Here is a 26,486-nt window from a genome sequence, read left to right as displayed (position 1 = left end):
GGTTGGCTATATGCAAGTCAGGAGCCCTAACTGCTCTACTATTGCTCTTGCCCAAAAACAATCTTAATGATGCAAAAATAGAGAATTTGCAAGGAGAAAAACACATGAAACAAGTAAGTGTTAAATTATGAACTAAAACACAGTGCATTCATTTTTACTGGTTTTGGAGCTTCAGGATTTCACTCATGATGATCAGGGGACTATGTGGCACTGGGAATCAAACTCAGACCCTTGCAAATGAAAAGACAAGCGCCCCTGATACTCCCCCTGTACTGATATTCACCTTGATATTGAGACGTTTTAAAACTTTTTTTGGCTTTTTGCGTCCCACCCGGTGATGCTCAGGGCTGACTCCTGGCTCTTCACTCAGGAATCACTCCTGGCGGTGCTCGGGGGACGACCACATGGGATGCTGGGAATCAAACCCGGGTCGGCCATGTGCCAGGCAAAGGCCCTACCTGCTGTACTATCACTCCAGCCCCAAGATGTTTTAAAACTTTTAAATGCACTTCAAAGGAAAATTTGATAATAAAAAAATCATTCTAGAATAAGTCTATTTGGTTCATAAGATTAGTACCTTTAATAGTACAGAAAAGCATCTCAATATACTTAATTTTAAGTTTATCTTTATATAATTCAATCTGTTTACTTCTTTAATTAAAATTTTTCTGATAAAAATGAACATTGTTACAATACCAATTTTGACCCTAAACTTAGTCTAAATAAGTTACTCTGTTTAGTCTGACATTATATGAGCCTAATGCAGAAGTTGCCAAACTAACTTGGCATACCAAGCCCTTTTCAAACCATAAATTATTTAGAGCCCTCCTCTGCAATTAATTAACTTTCTTTAATCAACCTAAATACTCTCCCACTGCATCAAAGTCTACTACAGAGGTTACTAAAACCCCCTTTCTGACTGTTCCAGCAAACCCCATGGGTATCACTCACTTTACTTCCTATATTATTTCTGTTTGTTTGGGCCACACCTGGCAGTGCACAGGGCTTACTCCTAGCTCTGGAACCAGGGATTACTGCGGGTGGGGCCCTGGGGATCATATGGGGCACTGAGGATTGAATCTGGGTCTACTGTTTGCAAGGCAAATGTCCCACTGCTGTACTGTCACTCCAGCCCTCCTGGGTGTCTTAAAGCAAACATTCTACATAGAACTGAACACAAATATTAAGTTATTTTAGGACATGCCTTTTTTTGGCTTTTTGTACCATGCCCAGCGATGTAATAAATTTTCACCTGAAAGGACAAATAGGAGTTTGGTTAACAAAAAAAAAATAAATAAGACAAAATTATCGGCTTTGTGTGTAAAAGCCGTTAACTTGCCTATGAATACAACAAGCTTTTTCATCCTAATTATTTTCATCCTCATTACCCAAGGCAAACTTGTCTCCATATGTAGTCAGAAGTTCAAGAACTCCTCTGCCCCAACGGTCTCCTGCAAAATTCCAACGGCTAAAACCGTCTTCGTGTCTTCATGGATTCCACATTGAACTAACTGAACACGAAAATTAAATTATTTTAGGTAAATGCCTTTCTGTGTTTGGTTTCTGGGGTCACGCCCGCGATGCGCAGGGGTTACTCCTGGCTCTGCACTCAGGAATTACTCCTGGCGCAGCTAGGGGGACTATACGGGATGCCGAGGATCTAACGCAGGTCGGCCATGTGCAAAGCTAGTGCCCCACCCACTGTACTCTCGCTCGGCCCCTTCGGTAAATTTTGAAAGCTAAGAAACGGAAATATGATGTTTTAGAAAATTGCACACTGTGTTTGAGAAAGTAGTAAATCTTTATCTGAAAGGCCAAGTACGCGTTTAGATAACCCCCCAAAAAAAAGTTAAGACAAAATTAGGGGTTTTGGGGTATAAAAGCCGTTAATGGAACTACGATTAAAGTAAGCTTTTTTCATCTTCATTATTTAACTTACCCAAGGCAAACTTCTGTCCATACGTAGTCATAAAGTTCAAGAGTTCGTCCATACCTACGGCCTTGCAAAAAAGTCCAACGGCAGAAAACCATCCACCTGTCTTCCATATAGAATTGAGCACAAAAATTAAATTATTTTAGATAAATGCCTTTTTATTTTTGGCTTTATGTCTCATGCCCGGCGATGTGCAGGGGGTACTCCTGGCTCTACTCTCAGGAATTACCCCGGCTGGGCTAGGGGGTCCGTCTGGGATGCCGAGGATCAAAGCCAGGTTGACCATGTGCAAAGCTAGTGCCCCACCCACTGTACTATGGGTTTGTACAACGGCTTTGGGTCTAAAAGCCATTAACGGGCCTATGACTAAAATAAGCTTTTCGTCCACATTATTTAACTTACCCAACGCAAATTTCTCCCCATATGTAGTCAGAGGCTCAAGCGCTCCTCTAAACCAACGTCCTCGCAAAAACTTCCAACGGCCGAAAACCGTCCTTGCGCCGTTGTGCATTTGTCATCTCCGCTGTTCTACTCCCTCTGGCTTTCTGGGAAAGGAAATGGCCCCGCCCTAAGGGCAGGTGGACTGGTCCATTCCAGCCAAAGAGAGGTGGAGGGCTAAGGATAACTTCCGGTTGCAAGAGCAACAATTAGAGCAGGTAGATACTTGCGGGGCACGTGAACAGGTAGCGGTAGATTCTGGTACCACATATGCCCGCTCGCCCCCATGTCCCGTCCAGAGTTATCCTTGAGCTCAGTGCCAGAAGTAAACCCTGAACACCTCCAGAAACCTAAAAATGAAAAGAACTGCTTCCGGAGGCACCATCCCCGGGTACCGTGCTTTTGAGATGCATGTAAACTTTGTTTCAGTTTTAGGGAAACACGCTCTACCCGTCTCTTTCACTGTTACACTTTGGGAGCTACTTCCTGTCTGACTGCAAAAGAAAAAAAAACACCTCATAACATGCTAGTTGAAATGCTACCTTTCTCTCGTTTGCAGTCCGCTTGCAAATAATTTGTGATGGTATAGCGGGTAGCACGTTTGCCTTGCAGGAGGATGCCCCATGTTTGATTTCCGGCATCCCATATGGGCTTCTGAGCACCGTTAGGACTAATTCCTGAATGCAGAACCAGTAGAAATGGAGCGTGACCCAAAAATCAAAACAAAGAAAGAGTAAAGAAGAAAGCAAATAATTCAAACTCTGAGGTTTCTGAGGTCCGAGAAGCTGTCAGAGCCACATGGTGCAAAAGAGCTGTTTCACTGACGTCTTGATATATACCATTATTTGTTTCTGTTTTTTTAAATTTACTTATGTATTTATCTATTTTTGCTACTCACCTGATCCTCAGTGGTTACTCCTGTCTTCTACTCAGGAATCACTCCTGGGGGTGCTTGGGTGATCATATGGGATGTTAGGGATCAAACCTGGGTGGGCCATATGCAAAGCAAGTGCCTTACCTTCTGTACACTCTGGTCCCTGACATACCATTGTTAACCTGTTCACCACCCCATTCCACCCCAGTGAACATTACTTGGAATTATTTTAGACATGTGAAATGGTGTCTGATATGTAGTACCTGTTGTGACATAGTGCTAACTATAACCTTTTTTTTCAACATATTTCTCAGCATCAAAGATATATAATAGCTTTACAATGGAAGGGTATTCTTCAAGCTTCCTTTATTTTCTGAAATAAGGAAGACCCTTAAATAAATGAACTCATATTTATGCAATGCAATTACATATATTTCAAACTTATTTATTTTTTAAGAATTTTTTATTTTTTAATGTATTATTATTTTTTAATTGAATCACCATGTGGAAAGTTATAAAGCTTTCATTTTAAGTCTCAGTTACAGAATGCTCAAACACCCATCCCTTCACCAGTGCACATATTCCACTACCAAGAACCACCGTAAATCTCTCCACACCCCCCACACATCGTCTGATACATACCTGTGAGTCAGATATTATTCTCTTATGAGCAACCACTTATTTCAGAGCCATTTATGAAGGAAATAAACAATAATCTACTTAAGAAATAGTCCTTGTTGTATTCTTTAAGCATCCATGTAAAAATGAAACATAGAGAAATAATTGGACGTATTTACATACCTCCAATTTTATTATATTGGTCTACATGCTAGCATTATACTTCCTTGATTACTGTATTTTTGGAGTACTATATCACTGTAGCACTGTCCTCCTGTTGTTCATCGATTTGGTAGAGCGGGAAACAGTAACGTTTTCATTATGAGACTTGTTGATACTGCTTTTGGCATACCGAATATGCCACAGGTAGTTTGCCAGGCTCTGCTGTGCATTCAGGATACATTTGGTAGTTTACCAGTCTCTCCGAGGGGGATGGAGGAATCAAACCGGGGCCGGCCACATGCAAGGTAAATGCCCTACACTCTGTGGTATCCCTCCAGATCATTTTTGTAGCAAGTTTTAAAATCAGGAAGTTTGAATCTTCCAACCTTTTTCTACTATTTAGTTAAGGTTCTTGTATTTCCATATGAATTTTAATATCAAATTCACTGTAGCCTCTTCAAGTGTATCACTTTATCACTGTCCTCCCATTGTTCATTGATTTGCTTGAGCGGGCTCCAGTAATGTCTCCATTTGTCCCTGTCACATGCTAGTGTAGCCTGGTGGCGTACTTGGGGTCCTTTCATGGTCAGGGGAATGAGGGCAGTCATTGTTACTATTTTTGGCATATCGAGTGAGCCACATATAACTTGTCAGGCTCTGCCAGTGGACTCTGTGCCAGGCTGTTTTCACTCAGGGCTTCCCAGAGAGGGGCGGGTGAGAGCTCTCCAGGCCCCAAGAGACCCAGCCCCAGCAGCTAACCTCCACAACCCAAATGCCACCATGCCCCAGGCCACTTTCCACACGCTCGGGCAGAGTTTTACACATGAGTGAAGTCCCACGGAACCCAGGTAATGAGGAAATTTGTTACCTTAGACTCTGGGCTCAACTGCACCCAGGAACAGAAATCATCTGCCTGCTCCCCCAGTCTCCTGCACGCAGGGATCACGCCCATAAGGCACCTCCTACCGGTGCCAGATAATCTCTCTAAAAGTGTAATTATCTTAAAGCCACAACCCCCAGTATGTTGCCAGTCATCAGGTCTTTTTATTGTTGAGAAACTGCAAGTGAGGTATGGAAGAGACCAAGGGGCTACAGATCCCAAGCCAGGAGAACTGTAGTGAATCTGCTCAGTGGGGTGTACTATGTGTGCAAAGTAACTACAAAGTAATATTTAGGCCATAATTTAGCAGACTGGCTGATTACAGGAATATCTTTTTCTCATAACACTTTGTCTACTTTACTAATGTGCTATTTTCTGGACACATACAGAGAGAAGTGCTCAGGAGCTAATCCTGGATTTGTGCTCATGGGATCATATGTGGTTCTGGGTATTGAAATATTTTGTTACTTTGAGTGAGAGGGAATAGTGATTGCTGTGGAAAAAACTACATCTAGAAAACCCTCTTATTTATGGATATATATGCTACTGATTTCTAACGCCCCTCTAGCCCTCCCACATGGCACAGAGTGCACTCTACTCTCCCCCTCTGCCCTCTCACATTGAACACAATTTCTTACTCCCATTTACCCTAGCCTTTGATAAATTAAATTATTTTAACCCACCTGCTGCCCTTTTGACCATAAAACCAGCCACAGTCCCTACCCATGATATTTGGTGGCCCATCATGAAAGACTCAATTTCTTTCCAATTTTGATCCCTCAATTGTGTGGCAAAGAAATCAAACGAAAATTACAGCCCTCTGACCAGACTTGAATTCAGACAAGGCTGAAAGGTGTTTAGCTTACACTCTGTCAATCATGACTGTATATGAAATTTCCTTGACTTTGACCAACTTTCAAGGAGCAGTGAGCCACTGTATTACAGTATTAAAAAAATCTTAATACAAGGACCCTCCTAATGATTGACAAACCAGTGTGCCAACCAATGTCAAGTCAGCACTGTGGTGCCCAGCACTGTTGATCAGGATTTCAAGTGTGTAATCTGACAAAGAGATTGTTTTTACTAAACCTTATTTCGGTATGGATTCCCAGGACACTGGTTTATTTTGGTGGTTTAATAATCTGATCCTTCCCACTATGCTGTCTAATATGTGATTACTCCCATTGTATCCAATTGTAACTGTGCTAGATACTATGGGACAAACTAGCTCCATTCCACCTTCTTCAATATGGGACTAGATTTGATTCCCAACCCCCTCCCACCAGAAAATGTACCTAATCTTTCCCAAGAAGCAAACCTCCAAGGGGCGGGGTTTCACTCAGTCTCGGAAAGAAACCAGGTCACTCTCCTACATGAGTTCAAAAGATTCTACTCAAAGTTTTCATGTCCCCAAAGTGGGAAACAAGTCACCTGCTCCCTAAAGACACTCTGAACACTAACTCCAATCTACAACTCAATCATTATTGTGAGCAGGTAGAATAGTGGTCTTAGAACCTGCATTCTCAGTCATTTGGGGCTGTTATACAGAAACCTTATCTCTTTTAAGCCTGCCAAATATACCTGAAAAAAGGTGCTTATCCCCAAGAAGATCTCATTAAAGACTTTCTATTTTCCTGATAACTCCATAAAATCATCTTCTCTTATTTGAAGGTTCAGTGAAACCTCTCTATCAAGCTGAGGATGTTTTTTGCCAACCTCTCCTGATGGGCTTCCTTCAACGGCCATTGCTTCACCAGAAAAGAAACAGGTAGACAGTGGAACAATTACACAGAGACAGATGAAGAAATGAATGTTTTACTTTTGGAGTAGATACAGAAATCCATGAGAGCCCAAAGAGCTTTCTCTGGCCCTTAATAGCAAGAAGCTGACCTATATTTATATTAAGGGTGTTACGGATGACTTCATACAGAAACAAAAGATATCATTAAGAAATATTTTTTCAGAACTCAATTTCTCTGTGTCAAGTCTTTTCCTAATGGCTAATATAGGGCCAGATATTCTTCGTCCTCTTAACAACCTCTTTGATGCTCTTGAAGGTGTTCCACACTGCTCCCGTCCTCCTGAGCAGCTCAGGTGCCAGATCGTTTATCATGTTGAGCTCTCAACCTAGGTATACATAAGGGTTACATTCGGAGATGTTCATTCCGTTGAGAGCAAATGGAATGTCGGGAACTAGTGCGTTTCTCATGAATAATGATTTTGTGAGATTCAGCTGTAGTCCAACCTTCCACATTCACATTCCAGCATTCGTGCTGCTTGGCTAATGTTTGGTGTTATTAGAAAAATGTCATCAGAAAAGCAGAGGTGGTGTAGTTGCCAACCATCTATCTTCACTCCCATTCCTTCCATTCCAGTCGTTGCATGACATTCTCAAGGGTGGCAATGAAGAGTTTCAGTGAAATGGTGTCAACCCGCCAAACCCCTCTCTTTACGTTGATGATCGCTTTCTTGTAGAATGGTGAGATCTTGGTGGTGAATTCGTAATACAGTTCACAGAGGATCCTGATGTACTAATTTGAATGGACTGTTTGGATAGGGCTTCAATGACTGCTTTGGACTCAACAGAATCAAAGGTCTTCTCTAAACCAATGAACGTTAGACAGAGCGGCATCTTGAACTCTCGCAAAATCTCAATGACCTTGGTCACTGTGTGGAAATGGTCGATTGTGCTGAGTCCTTCTGGGAACCCGGCTTGCTTTCATGGTTGTCATTTGTCTAAAGTTCTGCCAATCCTATCCAGGATGACTTGAGTGAAAAATTTGTAGACGATGGTCAACAGGCAAATCGGGTGATAGTTGCTGATGTCGTGAATGTTTCCCTTCTTCTACAACAGGATGGTCCTGCTGGTTTTCAGTTTGGATGGAAACTTACATTCAGATAGGTAGCGTGTGAATTGCCGAGCCAGTGTATGATGAGTACTGGAGACAGATTCTTCAGATGTTCGGATCTGCCTTATCTTGACTGGGCACTGTATGCTTCTTTACCGACTAAATGGCATGTCGGATTTCAGAAGGGAGAAAGCCTGGAACGACATACCCATCCTGTGCAGTTTGGTATTTGGACAGGTGGACATGGCTAATGAAGAGATTTGAGTAGAAATCACGGATAGCCTTCTCCATTGCCCTTCTGGAATATTTAATAGATCAATCAGGATGTTGGAGGGCAGTCTTCTTGGTCTTATAGTTGTTGAAGGACAGTCAGGCATTGCGAATATTTTCCCTGGCTTCTACCTCATGGGTCAACATTGCTGCTCTTCTCTCTTTGAGGTTTTCCTTTATTGCTTCTCTGAACAGCTTTGCGAGCTCAGATGTTAGCTTGTGATTGCCTGAGGCTCTCGCCAAACTACGTTGGTGAATGAGCTTGGGAGTTTCCGAAGACAGGCATCTTTTGTGGTTTTCTCTCTTCAGTGTTCCACACACAATCATGGAGGTGCTGAACCAGCGATAATATTCCTTGTCGATGTTGTCAATGACAGCATCTTCCCATATTGCTGCAATAGTGCCAAAGAGCTCCCAGTTTATGGTCATTCTGGGAGTTCTCTTTTAAAGTTTAAGCCCTTACTCCCTGCTCTGTGAAGTAGAATTTTGCATGAAGGAGACGGTGGTGTGATCCCGTTTGGAATTTTGGGACAACAGCGACATTGGTCAGGCAAAACCGTCAATTGAATATTATGTAGTCAATTTCATTGTGGAACTGTCCACCGGGTGACTCCCATGTCCAATGTTTAGATTTGGCCTTCTGGAACTGTGAGTTACCATGGATGGCCTTGGTCGACATGATGAACTCAGACAGTCTCTCACCCTGTTCGTTCCATTCTAGGCCATTGTTCCCTGATGTGGAGTTCTTTGGGTGACCTTCTAGACACTATATTGGTGTTAAAATCACTGACAATGACATAGTAGAAGGTGTGGCATTCTTTATAAAACTTCTACAGCTTTATGTTGAACATCTCAATTTCTTCGTCGTCAGATAGGCTGGCCAAGTTTTGCTGGGAGCATTTTTATGATCAGTATATAGTAAACAAGGGATGGCTAAGTACCTCCTAAGTGTGGCTATAGAGTTGTGGTATCAGTGGCATGCCTGAAGAGTAATAAGCTGAAAGAAAAGAAAAGAATGAGACAAATTTATTCAATCAGATGGAGATTCAGAAAGAAAGAGAGAGGTGTTTTGGTATGAAGGAGAGATACAGCTTAGTTGTTTTATTTTTATTAAGACATTTTTAGGACTTAAAGCTGTGGATTCTCAGTCATTACCTAACCACAGAGTAGAGAAAGTGGTGGATATGGTACAGTTAAGAATAATAGAACATTTCCAATATTTTGAAAATAAAAAATTTGGAATTGTGGGTATTTATGCATTTCCATACTTCTGTGGAAATTGTCTGATGAGTCGGTCAATTGTCTCTAGTACAATTTTTGTGACGGTGGGACTTCTAACAACTATTGTGAGCTTAAGTTGTGGATATCTTTGCATTTGTTAGTTTTGAAAATATTCTCGGATTTCTTCTGGTTCTCAGCTTTAGGATTATTCCTGATGGTTCTCAGGGGCCAGTATGTGTTACCAGGTATTTAATCCAGGTTGGGTGCATAATGTCTTATCCTATATTATTGTACACTATACTATCTTTCTAACACCAATAATGTCAGTCCTGACATCAAATTCAATTTAACAGGAGAAATTTCTGTGTATGTCATACGGCTGGGCTTGTAGATCAGTTGTCAAGTTTGGCCAGTACTATATTGTATTCTGGAAAGGCAGGGCTAAAATCCCATCAGTTTATACAACTTGGGACAGTAGAGTCTCAGATAATTTTTACTGCTGTGGTGACAGAATAAGAGATCTGAGATTGGAATACATTCTGGAGTAGAAGAACTATAATTAATATATAAGGTGATTTCAAATGTATATTTGAACAAAGTTCCTTGAAGGAAGAGTCAAAAGCCCACTCAGAAATCCATTTCCAAGGTGATTGTTACAGCAAGCAATGAATTCCTTGACAGCGGCATCATTGTTATTTTGGAGAATATGATGGTATAGGTAGAGGTCTTTGGTGACTAGGAAACGTGTAGACATGTAGGGTATAATTGTGGGGAAACACTAAAGGATATTAGGAACAAAAGATACAGCATCTGACATACACAAGACATGGTGCAAATACTCCTTTTCCTGTATCACAGAAATTTCACAGCAGCACACTCAAGGAGTAATAGCATGACAAAATGAACAGTGATTACTTCTACAACCAGGGGATAGCCACCACCCATTTGGATTACATTTTACATGTTTGAAGAATTTTGGGTAAGTGATAACTGCAGAAGTGCAAGAAGGCTTTTGGAAGTGATTTTGAAGAAGTAGAAGCATTGTTGACTTCAGAGAGTTTACATATATATCATATATTGTATATGATATATATTATATATAATATAATATAATATAAAATATATGTTTTCCAAAACCAGTTGCTGTCTTAGAGTGGTTGCTACTGAAAAAGCTTGAAATAACCTGTATTCAACGGTGGGTATTAGCATTGCTACACGTCATAATTGGGACCCCTTGCAATAACTCAACAAGGAAAAAGGCAGCCCAGAAAAGCAGAAAACGTGATTCATGAGACATAATTAGCAGGCTGTTCTCCATAATTGTCACATTATTTGATCATGTGTAAACTTCACAAATGCATCATATTGTTCTGTAAGTTTTGCATTCAATATTTCTTCATATTATTCTCAAACTTTTTCTTCACGTTTTTCAACAAACGTTCATGTATCATCCCAAATTGCCATAAGGTGAATAAGGGCTGTTCTTTTTTCAATGGTGAGGATGTAGCAGGTGAAGTCCCTGGTGAAGCTGGTCCAATTAGGAGAAATGCATGTGGTTGTGCATCAGAAGTACGACAAGAATCAGTCTGTTGGAAACTAGTTCTAAGTGTCTTCTCTTCTGCATGCGTTTATATTCTCGTTTTGTGTTATACAGAATTTGTTCTGTGGTGAAGCGGGAGGAGATGTCTCTGAATGAGGGCGGCTCCATCCAGAGATATTTCTGGGGCAAGGCGGCACCAGCGGAGAAGAAGGCCACTAGACCATGCCACCAGACTCCACGCCAGGCTGTTTTCACTCAGGGTGTCCCAGAGAGGGGTGGGTAAGAGCTCTCATCGCCCCAAGGAAGCCAGCCCTGGCAGCCGACCTCCACAACTCAACCGCCGCCAGCTCCATGCTGCTTCCCACACACTTGAGTCGAGCTTCACATACAAGTGAACATATTCCTGAACCGTGCAGCCGCAAAAGTGGCTGTGTGACACATCTTAAGACATTCCCTACTCTCTTGGAGAGCCTGGCAAGCTTCCGAGGATATCATGCCCTGACGGCAGAGCCTGGCAAGCTGCCTGTGATGCATCCGATATGCAAAAAACAGTAACAATAACGTGCTCTTCATGTTTATGGAGCGAGCAGACACCATTGGGCTATACTAGTATGCTGCAGGGACTAATGGAGACATTACTGGCGCCCGCTTGAACAATCGACGAGCAATGGGATAACAATGATAGTGATATATAATATATATGGATATATCTATATATCCATAATCCTATACCTAAAAGTGTTATGTACTGAGAACAGCAATATATGGTCCTTTCCATCTGGCATGTGGAGTTTTATTAACTCCCAGAGAGTCATTTAGTAGGACACAATTTTCAAGTTGTAAGACATTGTTAGAATTGATTAATATGTGTATTTGGCAGATTTGCATGAGCATAGACTGGGAGAATTCTTTTTCAAGTATAGTTATGCCAGTAAAAACCAACAGGCAGAAGTTCACTTGGTATCTGGAAGAATGAGGCTTTCCTTTATATATAAGTTCAAGGAAAAGAGGTGCTCATGGTCTACTTGTTAATTCTTTCCTGAGGATTTGCTGAGGACTGTAGATGCCATGTAGAATGTAACTTGCTTTTAATTATTGGAATTCAAGATACCTGTTGTTAGGTTATTTTAGAATGAAAGATGGCTGATGAGTTATGGGAGCAGTGAGGGGGGGTTTAAATATCCTTATGCATTAAATTTTCTGCAGATGGGGCAAGCCTTAGAAATTTGTTCCAACTTGGCATTAGATCAGTGGTTATAAAGATTGCTTTAAAAGTTTGGTGAGAGGTCATTTGCCTATCTGCAATGAACTATGGAGTCCTGTGAGCAGCTCAGTTTACTGCTCTTTGGGCAGAATATAAAGGTCATTTAATAAATTTATTTATTTTTGGTACACACCCAGAAGTATTCAGGAGCTTACTCCTGGATCTACACTCAGGGATCCCTCGTGGCAGTGCTCAGGGGACCATATGGGGTGGCAGGGACTGAGCCAGGGTTGGCTCTGTGCAAAGTAGACATCCTACTTATTATACTCTCACTCCAATCTCTGTAAAGGTCATTTTGCAGCGATCATCCATAATTTTATGGACAAGAATTTGCTGCTCTTGCTCAGTATTTTGAAGAAAAATGAGTGTAAAGAAAAGGGAGAGTGTGTGGGCAAAGAGATATCTGTGGATGATTCCATTTGAAGGACTGTCTCTTTGTTTTTCCTGCTAAATTGTTTCCCAATACTATCAGCCCCCTCTTCTTCGATGCCCTTTGCAATGAATAACAGCTATTTTAAGATATAATTGTGCAGCTTCCACAAGAACAAGAATTAAATTTCCATATTTTATAGGTGAACCTTAGAAGTTAGGTAACCCTTTCCTTTCAGATGACAGAATGAGCATGTGAGATATAGAAAGCATACTTGAAATCGGTGTGAATAAATATATACATATATATTTTTCCTCCAATTTGGGAGTACAGGTTTCAGCACAAAATTCTGTTTTTGAAGAGAAAATACCCAGTAGCAATATCTGAGAGTCAGTAGCAGAGTTTATGGACAGAGTTGCATCTGCAACTTTATTGTCTCTCATGTATGAAATTATTGTCATTCATAAACCAAGTATGCTAGGTCTCTGTTAAAGGTGTATCTTGTAAGCCTACTCTAACCTGTTGGTCTTGCTGCAAATGTTAAAATCAATGCTGTTGAAGTGGTGTGGGAAGAGGGAGGAACATAGGATGGTTGAGAAGAGGATATTTGTGGATTGTGAACCCTGCCCACCATACTATCTCACCAGCCCTCTATGACTTTGTATAGTCATCATCGGCATACCTCCAAATAACCTTTTGATTTTAATGCTTGCATTTTTTAATGAGAAATTTATTTCTGTATCCCTAGGTCTAGAGCAATGGCACAGCGGGTAGAGCGAGCGTTTGCCTTGAACATGACCAACCCAGTGTGATTCTTCTGTCCCTCTTGGATAGCCTGGCAAGCTATCCAGATTATCCCGCCCACATGGCAGCGCCTGGCAAGCTGCCAAGAAAAGTGTATTCTATATGCCAAAAATAGCAACAAGTCTTACAATTGGAGATGTTACTGGTGCCCGCTCTAGCAAATCGATGAACAATGAGACGACATTTCTACAGTGCTATCCCTAGGCCCCAGAAATTCTAAACCTATGATCTTGACATGTGTTCCTTGCCTTCTTAAAATATTAGCTAAATTTATTCCCTCTTGCCTCCAGGCTCTGAATCTACAACTTGAAGTTCAGATGACCAATAATTCCGATCTACAAGCACAATGTTATTGCATAGTTACTCCCACCACAGTATAGCAATGGCATGGATAGGGACATGGCAGCGATAAGGACAGCTCTATATATTTAAGTACACTTAAAAAAATCTCAAGACAAACCACTGTACCATACCAATAATTTTATGGCCCTCTCTTGGAGTGGAAGTTGCTTTGGGCCATAAAGTGATCTACAAAATAATATTTGACCACAATTCTGCTTATTGACTGGCAGAAAGTACATCCTAGTCCAAGAACAGGAATGATGCTTGGCATGAAAAAAAAGCCACACTTGGAAACGTTCTGCAGAATCATAAGAACCATTCAGGAAAATCATTACAATACCAACATAGAGCAACATGCAAAATTCCTCCTCTCTAAGGCAACATAATATCATTGGTCCCCCTCCACCCACACATGCGCAGACTGGTCTTCTATTTCATCTACTGTACTTCTGCAGTTTACTCGATAAGTATGTTTTTGTCCCCCTTTTCTCTAGACTTTTGTAATTTCTTTTAAGACCCCCAACACACACATACACAGTGAAACTTGCCATACTCTCTACCAACTGCAATATCCACAAAGACCACAGTTAAATCTCTGAAGCTGCACCTCTTAAGCCGATCACTTTACAAGATCACTTGTGGAGTGATCTGCTTTTAAATAAGATTCTGAATTAGTAGGTCTAAGATGTGGCCTAAAAGTATATATAACAAGCTCCTGAGACAGTGAGGAGAGAGGAGGGAGAGGAGAAGAGAGGAAAGGGAAAAGGAGAGGAGAGGGAAACAGAAACAGAAAAAAGCCAAAGGAAAAACTATAAGGGAAAGAAATATTCTTGGCAAAGTCTATTTCACTCAGAGAGGCAGAGTCCAGGAACTATCCCTTCAGTTACCATTGCCAGAGCATTTGGCTGCCTCCTATGTGAATCACTTTCCTTTCTTGCCCAAAGTACCTGTCCTCTCCACTTCCCTTTCCCTACTTTTGCAGCTCATTTTCAGCAGCTTCTCCACAGATAAACATTATAATTAAAGGGGGCATATGTGTGTGAGATGGCTATTCACACATGCTGCTATTTTTATTCCTCTAGGTCAGTGCTCTCAAGCTTTCCCTGACCATGCGCTCCTTCCAACCTTGCTTCCTTCCTGTGCTATCCTCATTTTACCAGTTGGTTAACAAGTATTGTGCCACATCCTACTGTTTATGTGATTTTGTTTCTGTGGTTTCTTAAAATACCCTGGGAACCCACAAAGAGGCCAAATGACCACTCCTAAGTTGAGAAACACTTTTTATGTGCATAGAATGAGGGGACAGACTGTATCTGTGAACACAAAGCAGTTATATTTCACCTATCGAAAATGTCTTCATATTCTGTGTGGTACACAGAACTGTAATAAGGTGGTCTCCAAAATTTCCCTACACCCTGTATAGGTGTCCGGAGAGTCTAGAGGTGGTGATCCTGATATATTTTATTTCTTTTATTTGCTTACCTTACATGGAACAATCGATTTGAAGAAAATTCAATTATCTGGATAATCCCAACTTAAACCCTCGAGTCCTTAAAATCGATGGCTGTGGACATAGAAGTGAGATTTGAATTCATATTTGAAAACAGGCAGATTAACTACACAGTAGCTTGCTGAAAGATTGAAGGGGCACATGTAACTAGGAAACATAATTCAGCCCAACTATTACAAGGAACTTAGTTCTCCCAGAAAGGAAGCTAAAAATGAGAATTGACGTTTTTAAAAACTCCACATGAAGACATAGTCCTGATTAAATCCTTGATTTCATTCTTATGTGATACATAAAACTAAGAATGCAGATGGACTTGTAACCTCAGAACCTTGAAAAGGTTATTGCCCGGGGGCGGGAGGATGCGGGCAGGTAACCCAGCAGTATTCACAAGTCAAAGATAAACTTGGCCACTTTACAACAAGAGTTTAGTGCTCGGCGCAGAGAGGTGATGCTTCTGGAGTCCATTAAGACCACAGTTTGCATATGTGGAGTGGTACCAGGGATCAAACCTAGGGCCTCATATATGCACTCCAGTCCCTTGAGCCATCTCCTAAGCTGCACAAGTATTGGTTTCAGTCACTGATATTATAGTAAGTTCATAACAGCTTTAGAAATTCTAGGCCTTCTTGACGACTGAACTATATCGCTATTTGCCTTCACTGTTGAAATCAAATTTGAGGTGGGACTGTTCAAAGTTTGGGAAGTGTTTGCAGTTTATTTTAAATGTATATATCTTAATCACAGATTATTGCACTTTTATGTATTTGCCTGTTCTCTTCTATTCATAATTATGTGTAAGTATTCAATTTCATACAATTTTTAGTATCATTATAAAATCAATATGTGCACATTGTGGAAAATAGAAGTAAAAAGTAAGCTTTAGAATTCTGTAATTTTATCTGGAGAAAACAGCTTTGATTGTTTTGGTGTAGTCCTTCCAGATTTTGCCCTATGCCCTCGCCTCATGTATATTTTTATGAATGAGATCATGATGTGTTATTATTAATATTCTTTCCATAAGATATTCTGAAACATTGGTGAATAAATAAGGCAGGAGTCAACACACATTTAGTTGCTTAAAGGTACTTTTCTTTGAGTAGCTTGTGTTTAGGTCATAGTTAACACATTTTGTCTCCTGTTTCATCTATGACAGGATGTTTCTCTATTATGAAGGTTCCTCTGCTATCCCTGGTAAAACAATTTTATAGGATTTCTAGTAGAATTCAGTACACAGTTTTACTCTAAGCTATGATTTTTGTAGCATAAAGATCCAAAGCAAAACCAGCAAATTGTAAATAATCATGGGAGACAAGGTCCAGAGAAAATGGCAAAATTTTTCAAGACTCCTCCCCCTGTGAAGTCACAGAGGCTTTAATTAATTAACACCAACCCAAAAGGAAGTATTGTCTGCCAAGGAGACTCATTAGAAGCTGAGTGTTCAAGGTTTTTAATGGGGTCAGTACCGTAAGCAAACTCTGCCTAGCATGGACCAATAAACCAAGTCCCAGAATAATCTATATTGTTTCCAGGAGCAGCTTGGTCATAGTAACTAATTATTGTCAGGTAAGCAGTGGTATGAAACTTTCCCAAACCCACCTTCCAAGATACCAGCCAAATCAGTTCTGCAAGCAAGTCTACCATAGCAGTCTCAGCCTGGACCACCACCTGAATAATACATTCCTTTGGTCCTCCTGGAATTAAATGTAATATTTAACACCCTGCTTATACTTTCCCTCCTCTGTAGAGTAATCTGAAAATAGAAGTCTTTGTTCAAGTTGCTGCAAAATATTACTATAGAATGAACTGGTGGCATAAAAAAAAACAAAAACCTTCGTCGTTTTTATTTCTGGAAGTTGGCAAATCCAAGATAAAGGTGTTGGCAGAACAGAGCTCCATATGGTTATTTTCTTTTATTATCCCTAAAGAGCTGAGAAGAGAGAGAAAGCAAGCTACCTTCTGATAAGGGCACTAAAGGTATCACAATCCACCTCATTGCTTAATTTCTTCTGAAAGGCCCCACCGCACCTTGGAGGTTAGACTAGTTTTCCTTTGTTTGGGGGCTACTCTTAGCTCCGTGCTTGGGAATCACCAGGTCTCTGGCACACAAAGCAGGCAGGCAGTTTGGTGATCTATCACTCTGGCCTGGAGGTTAGGATGGAAAACTACGTTTGGAATGAGGGGAAGATATAATGTCACAGTTGGTAAAAATGAATGAGAATCAGTTTCACGGATTTATTTCTAAAGCTTCTAATAAGTAAGTGTATGTGAAATGAATTGGATAATAGAGTGCTGCATCTATTTTACCAATATTTCCTTTAGTCCATCCCCACCACAATTAAGACTACGCAAAGGCTCAGCTCAGTGTTTCAAAATATACTGCATGAGTAGAACCAAGAGCAGTTTTGCAGAGCCTCACACAAAGTCATACAGTTACAATCTCCAGGGACCTGTGCCCTCTGACCCAAACCGAAGTAGTTCCTTATGGGATGAAGAGAAACAAAAGACTGCCTCTTTCTCTGCAATTAGGCATCCTGTAACTTTGGTGGTGTCAAAAACTAACTTCCATATAAGTTGGGGATATCTTATATGTAGTGTGCTTTTGGATGAAATTGATAGCTAACTGTATTAATAATAATGATGAAACATCCTTGGAGATGATTGTGTTGAAGAGGTAAAATTTGTTTTTGCTTTGTCTCCAGTTTCATAGATATACAATTGACAAGAATCACTGTATAAATTTAAGGCATCCAACATAATGGTTTAATTTACATATATTGTGAAATGATTACCACAGTATATTCGACTAACTTCCATCTTCTCATCTTGATACAATAAAAAGAAAAGAGATTTCTTCGTATAATAAAAAATCTTGGATTAAATTCTTGCCAGCCTTCCTGTATATCATACAGAAGTGTTCACTTTAGTCATCATGTTGTACATTATGTGCCTAGAACTTGCTTTAAACTGGAAATTTGCACCGTTTGGCACTCTGCCTCCAACTCTACTTCACCCATGTTTTTTCCTTACATGGAAGTTGCTTTTATTCACATGATTGAGATGTTCCTTTTATGGAAGAGAGAGCCTATAGCCAACATTCTCGGGGGCTCAGATCAGTTAAAGTCATCCCTCCTGGGATTATGTGGTCCAGTGGTACAGGATATGGTGAGTGTACAGTCCACTTTGACAGACTGAAAAATGTTCCCTCTAGGAGAAAGTAGCTCTATGTTCTTGTGCCAGGATTCTAAAGTTGATCTGTGATGGGAATTCCATATCCCCTCACCCTCTTTCCTGGGCAAATTTTGTGCTAGCACAGTTGCCTACAAATTAATACAGTGGGAAACTTGCCATGTGTGTGGCATTAACTTTATTTTCTTTCTTCACTACCCGCCACCACCACACTCCAGGCCACATTCCAGACACATCACAAGACACTTAATACCCATTTTCCATAATTACTGCACCATAACTGATGAGGTTCAAATATAGTGTGAACCATGGGAACACCTGTAAGGGCGATTAGAGGCCGCCCTAAAAGCCTCCGTCCCTCTTGGGGAGCCCGGCAAGCTACTGAGAGTATCCCTCCCACATGGCAGAGCCTGGAAAGCTACCCATGGTGTAGTAGATATGCCAAAAACAGTAACAAAAATGGACCTCATTCCCATGACTCTGAGAGAGCCCCCATATACGACAGCGTTAAGAATGATGAGCAAGGAGAGGCTGAATAAATCTCAGGGATGAACTAGACTGCCAAAACGAAGAAGAAATAAAATGATTGTCTGTACTTTCAACACATGTATGCTGTCATCAGACACATCCATTCAGGACCTTATGGTGCAAGCACATAAGATCAAGTACGACATCATTGGTCTGACTGAGACAAGAAGGCATGGATCACATCACGCCATTTATGACACTGGAGAATAACTGTTCCTCAGAACAAGAAACTATAGAGGCATCAGTGGTGTCAGTGTCCCTGTCACACGAAATTGGCCATGAACATTGATTCATTCGAATGCCTAAAAGGCCGAATCAGACGATTATGCTTGAATAAATGTGGCTCACTGCCAGCAGTTTTTATCTTCCTTGTCTATGCACCAACATCCAACTACGATGAAGAAGAAACTGAAATTCTACATGGAGCTGAAGAAGTTCAATAAAGAAGACCATACCTTCTAGCAGATTATTGTTGGTGATTTCAATGCCAAGATAGGACCAAGAAGGTCGCCTAAAGAACTCAACATCAGGAGCCACGGCCTAGAATAGAATGAACAGGGTGAGAGACTGTCTGAGTCCATCATGTCTACCAAGACATCCATAGTAATTCACAGTTCCAGAAGGACGAATCTCAACGTTTGACATGGGAGTCTCCCGGTGGACAGTTCCACAACGAAATTTACCACATTATATTCAATTGACGGTTTCAGATCACTGTCCTCTTCATGCAAAATTCTACTTCACAGAGGGGAGAAAGGACCGGAAAGTTTAAGCTCAAGAAGAGGACTCCCAAAATGACCACCAACTGGGAGCTCTTTGGCCCTATAGCAGTAATCTGGGAAGATGCTCTCGTTGACAACATCAATGAGGAATATGATCAACTGGTTCAGCACCTTCATGACTGTGCGAGGAATGCCAAGAGTGGGAAAGCCACAAACAGATGCCTGTCTTCATAAACTCTCAAGCTCATTCGCCAATATGATTCAGCATGAGCCTCAGGCAATCACAAGATAACGTCCGAGCTCGCACAGCTGTGCAGAAAAGCGATAAAGAAAGACCTCAAAGAGAGGAGAGCAGTAGTGTTGGCCGATGCGGCAGAAGCTGGGAAAAGTATTCACAACGCTCGCCTGCCTTCGCCAACCATAAAACTAAGGTGATTGCCCTCCAATGTCCTTATGTATCTGTCACATCTTTCAGTAGGGCAACGGAGAGGATTATTCACGACTTCTACTCAAACCTTTTCAACAGCCACATTCACCTGCCCACATATCAAATTCCACAGGATGGATAGGTCATTCCAATATCCTCCCTTCTCAAACCCACACGCCATTTCATCAGTAAAGACGCCTACAGCACCCAGTCCAGACAAGGTCAGACCCGAATACCTGAAAAATCTGTTGCCAGTACCATGAAATCACTGCCTCGGATCTTCACACACTACCTGTCCGTATGCAAGTTTTCGTCCCAATGGAAAACCAGCTGGATCGTTCTGTTGTACAAGAAGGGAGACATCTACGGCATGGGTAATTATCACCCAATCTGTCTCATGAAAAACGAACTAGTCCCTGACGTTTCATTTGCTGTCAATGGAACGAACATCTCTGAGTGAAGCAGCTTTGTGTACCTGGGTTGAGAACTCAACATGAGGAATGACTTGGAGCCAGAACTGTGCAGGGGGAAGAGAGCAGCATGGAATGCCTTCAAGAGCATCAAAAAAGTTGTAAAGAGACGAAAAACCTCCTGCTCCGGGCACACCTTTTTTATTCCACCATTCTTCCTGCACTAATATATGCCTCAGAGACCCGAGCCTTGCGAAAACAGGATGAGGATCCTCTTCAGGTATCCCAAAGAGGAATTGAAAGAGCTATGCTTGGAATACCACGTTTCACTCAAGTGAGAGAAGGAATCTGGAGTTCCGACCTCCAAGGATGGTCAAGAATCAGGAACACAGTCTCCTTTGTCAAGGTGTCAAAAATCAGATGGGCCGGACAGGTTATACGATTTAGAGACTGGATTCTACGGAATGTTAAAAGACCACGTGGCTGCCCACCAAAGAGATGGTCAGACTTTGTCAAAACCCTAAATGATTGGTTTGAGGCTCTTCTTGTTCCTGGAGCGAGCAGATACCATTGGGCTACACTAGCTTGCCACAGGGACGAATGGAGACGTTACTGGCACCCGCTCCAGCAAATCGAAGATCATCGGGATAACAAGTGATACAAGTGATTTTCTTTAGGTCAAAATGGCCTTATCATATAAATTTCCCTCCAATCAAGTATATAAGCTCTTGAACCAAGATGGGATTTGTGGAATGAATGTTCATAGCTGCAAAATATGTAGAGAGACTCCTTGATGCAGGAAAGTAGGATGAAAAATCATTAGCTGACTTCATCTTGGATATGCATAGCCTGTTATTGAATAATTGTGTATATAAAGATTTACAGAATTATCATTATGATATAGGGACAATATCTTCTTTAATGCTAAGATATGGAAAGTACTGTTTTAGTGTGGGTCAGTTACTTTTTTTGTTTCATTTTATTTTGGGGGGGAAATGAGCGGTGTTCAGGGCTTAGTCCTGGCTTTGCACTGAGTAATTACCCCTAGATGGCTTGGGGGACCACATGTGGTTTTGGGGGTCTTACGTGGGTCAGCAACTTACAAGGTAAACACCTTACCCGCTATACTAGTTATCTGATCCCCTCGAAAGGCTGCATTTCTGTTATGATTACTGATAAGATTTAAGCCTAATTGAGCCTCTCTTTGCTCATTTGTAAAATGGGGAGTACAAAGAATGTCTATACATAGGATTATTCTGCAGAGTGAATAAGAATACATAAAATTTGACAGTTGTTTTTTTTTTCTCTGCAACCCTCCCAGCTTTTTTCTCTTTTCTCGTTGTTGTACAATCTTGAGATTAGAAAGCACTTTCACTTCCAAAGCCTCACATGCCACTCAAAATTGCCCTGCAAAGAAAGAAGATTGCAGATTAATAAAAACCTCAGATTCCAGCAGGCCCGTAATTACTTTCATATGTTTGAATATGGGTTTTGGACACAACCTCAAGCAAGCTTCTCTACTGTTCCTATTTTGCTGCCAAATAGGGCACCATTAGAGGCCCTCAGCAAAACTGACCACGTATGAAAACCTCTCTAGCATTTAGGGGAATTTTCATCAAGCTGCAATTGGCCTTAGATTTTATGGGAAAATATGAGGAAAGAAGTTCTTTAACTGGTTGAATCTGTTGATTCCAGTGTACACTAATGCACAACATAGTTCTTAATATGTTACCTCATCTCTGTCTCAATATCTTTTACCCCAAATTATTTGAAGCAGTAGTCATATACCATCGGATATAAAAATAGAAAATATAGTACAGGTATATGTAGAAGTTATTCATATTACCCAAGGCATAGAAGATCTTATACTTTGTATTACAACATTTTGTGAAATTATTTTATTGTCTATCAAATTTTCCAAAATCAGAATGTAGTGTTGTGAATGAAACCAACTCTTTACTAAGGAGCATCTTGGTGACACTGAAAAGTGATTCTCCTGATAAATAGTTACCCAGGTTCATCATTCATATTATAAGTAAAGTCTTCAGTGCAATTAACTGACACTCCTTGTTTAAAAAATGTTAAGTCCCAAACCAGGAATATTTTAGGGATGGTATTGAGGTACATTATGAGTCCGTTGCAGATAGCAGAGGCCATCACAAAAAAATAGGGCATTGGGGCTTGAAAACCCTCAGGAGCCTAGGCTTCCATAAAATCATTTATCATCAATGTTGAGTTTACATCTACCTATCCTTTGTTATGTCTTCAAGGCAGTGCTGCTGGGGCTGTCAGCCACTAGGAAAAAAAATCTCGTTGTGTTTGGAATCTTCAGGGCTACATTCCTAGGTGCTCTAAGGGCCACACTACAGCAGATAGAACTTAGGGTCTTGAACATTCCTTGTAACCTTTGCCAGCTTGAAAGTCCTCACCAGTCACTTGTTTGCTGTTTTCTTTTGGAGTCACACTAAGTGGAATACTGGTGTCAATACCCTATCAGTGGTGGAATACTCTGTCAGTGTTGGCACTGTCCTGTGCAAGGGTTCCAAAAAGTATTCCTATAAGAGATTTTGAGAGCTCTCCTGGTCCTTGCCAGGCATATTTCATTCACTGCTTTGGCATTCATAGAACTGAGGGTCACATCACCAATTCTGGGTCAGTAATTGATGTTTAAGAGGGCTGAGGTTGGGAGCAGAATGAAACAGCACCAACCAGATTCTCTTCCAGATTCATGAGTTGCTTCCATAGGACACTTCACTATCACTGTATCACTGTCATCCCATTGTTCATCAATTTTCTCAAGCGGGCACCAGTAACATCTCCATTCGTCCTAGCCCTGAGATTTTAGCAGCCTCTCTTTACTCATCCTTCCCAACGGTGCCACATTAGAGGTTCTTTCAGGGTCAGGGGAATGAGACTTGTTATTGTTACTGGATTTGGCATATCAGATATACCACAGGGAGCTTTCCAGGCTCTGCCATGTGGGCAGGATACTCTTGGTAGCTTGCTGAGTTCTTAGAGAGGGAAAACTAGACAGTAAGAGATCGTGGGGCTGCAACACACTTCTGGAGCTTTGTTTTAGTCTCTGGATCTTGGCAATTGATGGTATTACATAGCCTAGGGGCAGCTTGTGGGATTTACTGCCTAGCTACTGGAAGATGGGGGATCTGAGTAGAGGAGTCCCAGTCCCAATCCAAACAGGCTTGGAGATCTCACCCAGTATCCTGCACACCTGGGTTCCTCTGCTGGTTCCTCCATATGTGAGGCCGGTCCAAGCATGTAAAGAGTAGCTTTGAACATGGCTGTGGCTGGTTTCCTGAGGTCTTTGGCTGCTGGAGATCTGCTCAATTTGGGGAGGGAAACTCAACCCCCCCAAGGGGTCCCCGGTGAAGATAGCTTGGCTCGGGGGCAGGAAACTGTGTTGCTCTTTTCTGGGAGCTTTGTTTTAAAGTCTCTGGATTGTGGCTTTTGTTGGGATTACACAGCTCCACATGCAGTTTGTGGGTGTGACTGCCTAGCTACTGTACACGTAAGTTAATTCAGTGCAAGCATGAGAGAAAATATGCCAATGTCCATTTCAATATCTAGAATTATATTCTCTGACTTTCTCACCCAGCTCACCACAGTCTGCACACAGCCTCATAGTCTCTTTTATTTTTCCTTTGGTGTTCTGAAAAGGCCAGTTTGGAGGACCTTATTGTACACATGGCCTGAAATGGCTGATTAATACCTATCACAATTAAGTTTCCCCAGTCCAGGTTATTAGCAGAGACTGATTAAATTCTTTCTCTCAATCCCAATTCCAACTTCTATTGGTGAAGGGTATTTGGCAGTCTGGCAGTGTGGTAGAGGTGTAGTGCCTTTTTATATAAACACTCTTAACATTAACACTATTGTAGCCATGTCACTTAAACAATTAATAAAAAAGGACACTGGATTATTGTGAAATCATATGGGTTTATGTAGCCTAATTCCTAAATATGTACCCTATATATAATATTTCTCTGCATGTGCAATTTAGTAGTCTCTATGATATAGGCAGGAAGGTAGATTGGGAAGGCTCAAGGCAATGCAGTGAATTTCTGAGAAATGATAATATCATAGCTCAGAAGTTGCAAAAATCCAGCTTTGCAGAAAACATGAACTAAAGCTTGATAAGATGTTAACCTGGCCAGCAACAGACCCAGAGAAGGCTGGACCCGCATCAGACAGAAGCTCCAGCAGAAACAAGAGGCAAGAAAAGAAATTTCAAAGAAGACTATCACCACTCCCAACCCTACTCTCCTGGCAACCTAGCAACGGACTTTTACTTAGGTAGAAGCCCGGGGCAGTTGGAGAAACTCTATAATAGCCACCTTGAACAAAGGAAGGGAGCACATATGCTGCCTGAACCCATGTACTGCTTGTGCCCATGAGGCCGAGCACATGTGTCACCAGAGCACACCTCTCACACCTCTTGAAATGTGGACTTTCATGCTTTCATATCTAATGCTGGGGTTATGAGGGTGAAACTGATGCCATGAAAACCTGCAGCCAACATTAAGTCTCAACTTGGCCTAGTTTCTGTTTCCTTGGAGCAGGATTTGCAGTTTCTGGTCAACTCCCAGTTGAGTAATTTGCCAAGATAAGGAATTGGGCAGTTGGGTCTGGCCAGTCATGAGGGGTCACTGCACCCTCCTTTGAAACTATTACTATCCATTGTCTAATGGCTGACCACCATTGTAATAGGGCCAATGCTAAAAACAGGCCGGTATATAAATTCCTTCTTAACTCCGAACCCTATATAAACTGCTTGTGATTTGGAGTCAGGGTCCTTGTCAACTCCACTCTGTTGGATTAGATTTGAACCCTAGCTTGAGCTAGCATTAGCTCGGGCTAGTAATAAAGTTCCTTTGCTTTTGCATTATCGTGTGTGGACTTGGTCTCTCCGTAATTTGGGATCTGAAACTTGGGCACAACAGGGTGTTTGTAGGGGCTCTCTCTGCCCTAGGAGAGGCCCGGGTTCTCTCAAGCACATTATTCTCTCTCTTCCACTTTCTCTCCCTCCTCCCCATCAAAAACCTCCAAATAAGTTAGATCTCTTTTACTTCACTGCTTGTCTACTCCTGAAATTCTTTCTGACAAGGTGAGACAAGAACCTCAAACCCTGGGTAAGTCCTGGGATGGACTTCTCTTTCCCTACAGAGAGAAAATCCTTGCTCCAGCTTGAGTCCATGGGTTCCCAAAAAATCGGATGGTGGGGATCAACTCAACTTCCATGCTGAGAAGACCAAGCGAACACATGTGTTTGGTTTTAACATACTTACTTATCTTCTCTGATATACGTTCTCTGTCCCACTCGGAGAGCCCAGAAAGGTATTGAGAGTGTCCCGCTCATACAGAAGAGCCTGGCAAGCTCCCTGTGGTGTATTTGATATGCCAAATACAGTAACAGTAACAGGTCTCATTCCCTTGACCCTGAAAGGGCCTGCATTCATTGAGAAAGATGAGTAAGGAGAGGCTGCTAAAATCTCAGGGCTGGGACGAATGGAGATGTTACTGGTGCCCATTTGAGCAAATTGATGAACAATTGGATGACAGTATTACCGTGATACAGTGAGTACTATACCATAAGCTTCTTGGAGCAGGGATAGAGCCTTATGCCTTGCAAACCCATCGGTAGATCTGGGTTCTTGTGCAGTAATTGATATGAGGCAAGTGCTTTAGAAATACAAAGCTAAATGAAAGGTTTGTGAGGGACAACTTGGTGTCTTTAGGGTGAAATTTCTCTTACTAGTATAACTTGAGTGTAACTTTATTTTTTGACATTGCTGCCATGTTCCTCCTAATTAGCATATAAAGGGGCAAATTTTTCAAATTAGAGGTTATCTTTAAGCAGGTAGATAATGTGGGTCAGATGTCTCCTGGGTCATTTCTGTCACTCACCAGAGGAGAAGAATTCTAATTACAATGAATTTTATAGAAAGAAAGTGTCCATCAGAGTTATGCTACACTGTACAAAAAGTTACTTTGAAGTGGGAACAGTTGGTTCAAATGCCTATGCTGTATACATAGAGATACACGCAGGATCATCCCCACAATGATAAGTCTTGCAAATAATAAGTCTTATTATTATTATCACGATAGTATTGCTGACTAACA

The 26,486-nt window shown here is 41.3% G+C and overlaps 1 pseudogene; it reads right to left on the bottom strand.

Moving 5' to 3' along the window:
- Positions 1-10,531: 10,531 nt before the first annotated feature.
- LOC101540901 (akirin-2-like) overlaps positions 10,532-26,486 on the bottom strand; it is a 71,120-nt pseudogene continuing 55,165 nt past the window's right edge.

Source organism: Sorex araneus, chromosome X, assembly GCF_027595985.1.
Source record: "Sorex araneus isolate mSorAra2 chromosome X, mSorAra2.pri, whole genome shotgun sequence".
In the NCBI taxonomy this organism is placed as follows: Eukaryota; Metazoa; Chordata; class Mammalia; order Eulipotyphla; family Soricidae; genus Sorex; species Sorex araneus.
Note: the sequence above shows the minus strand (reverse complement) of the source record. Positions and strands in the feature narration are given on the sequence as shown.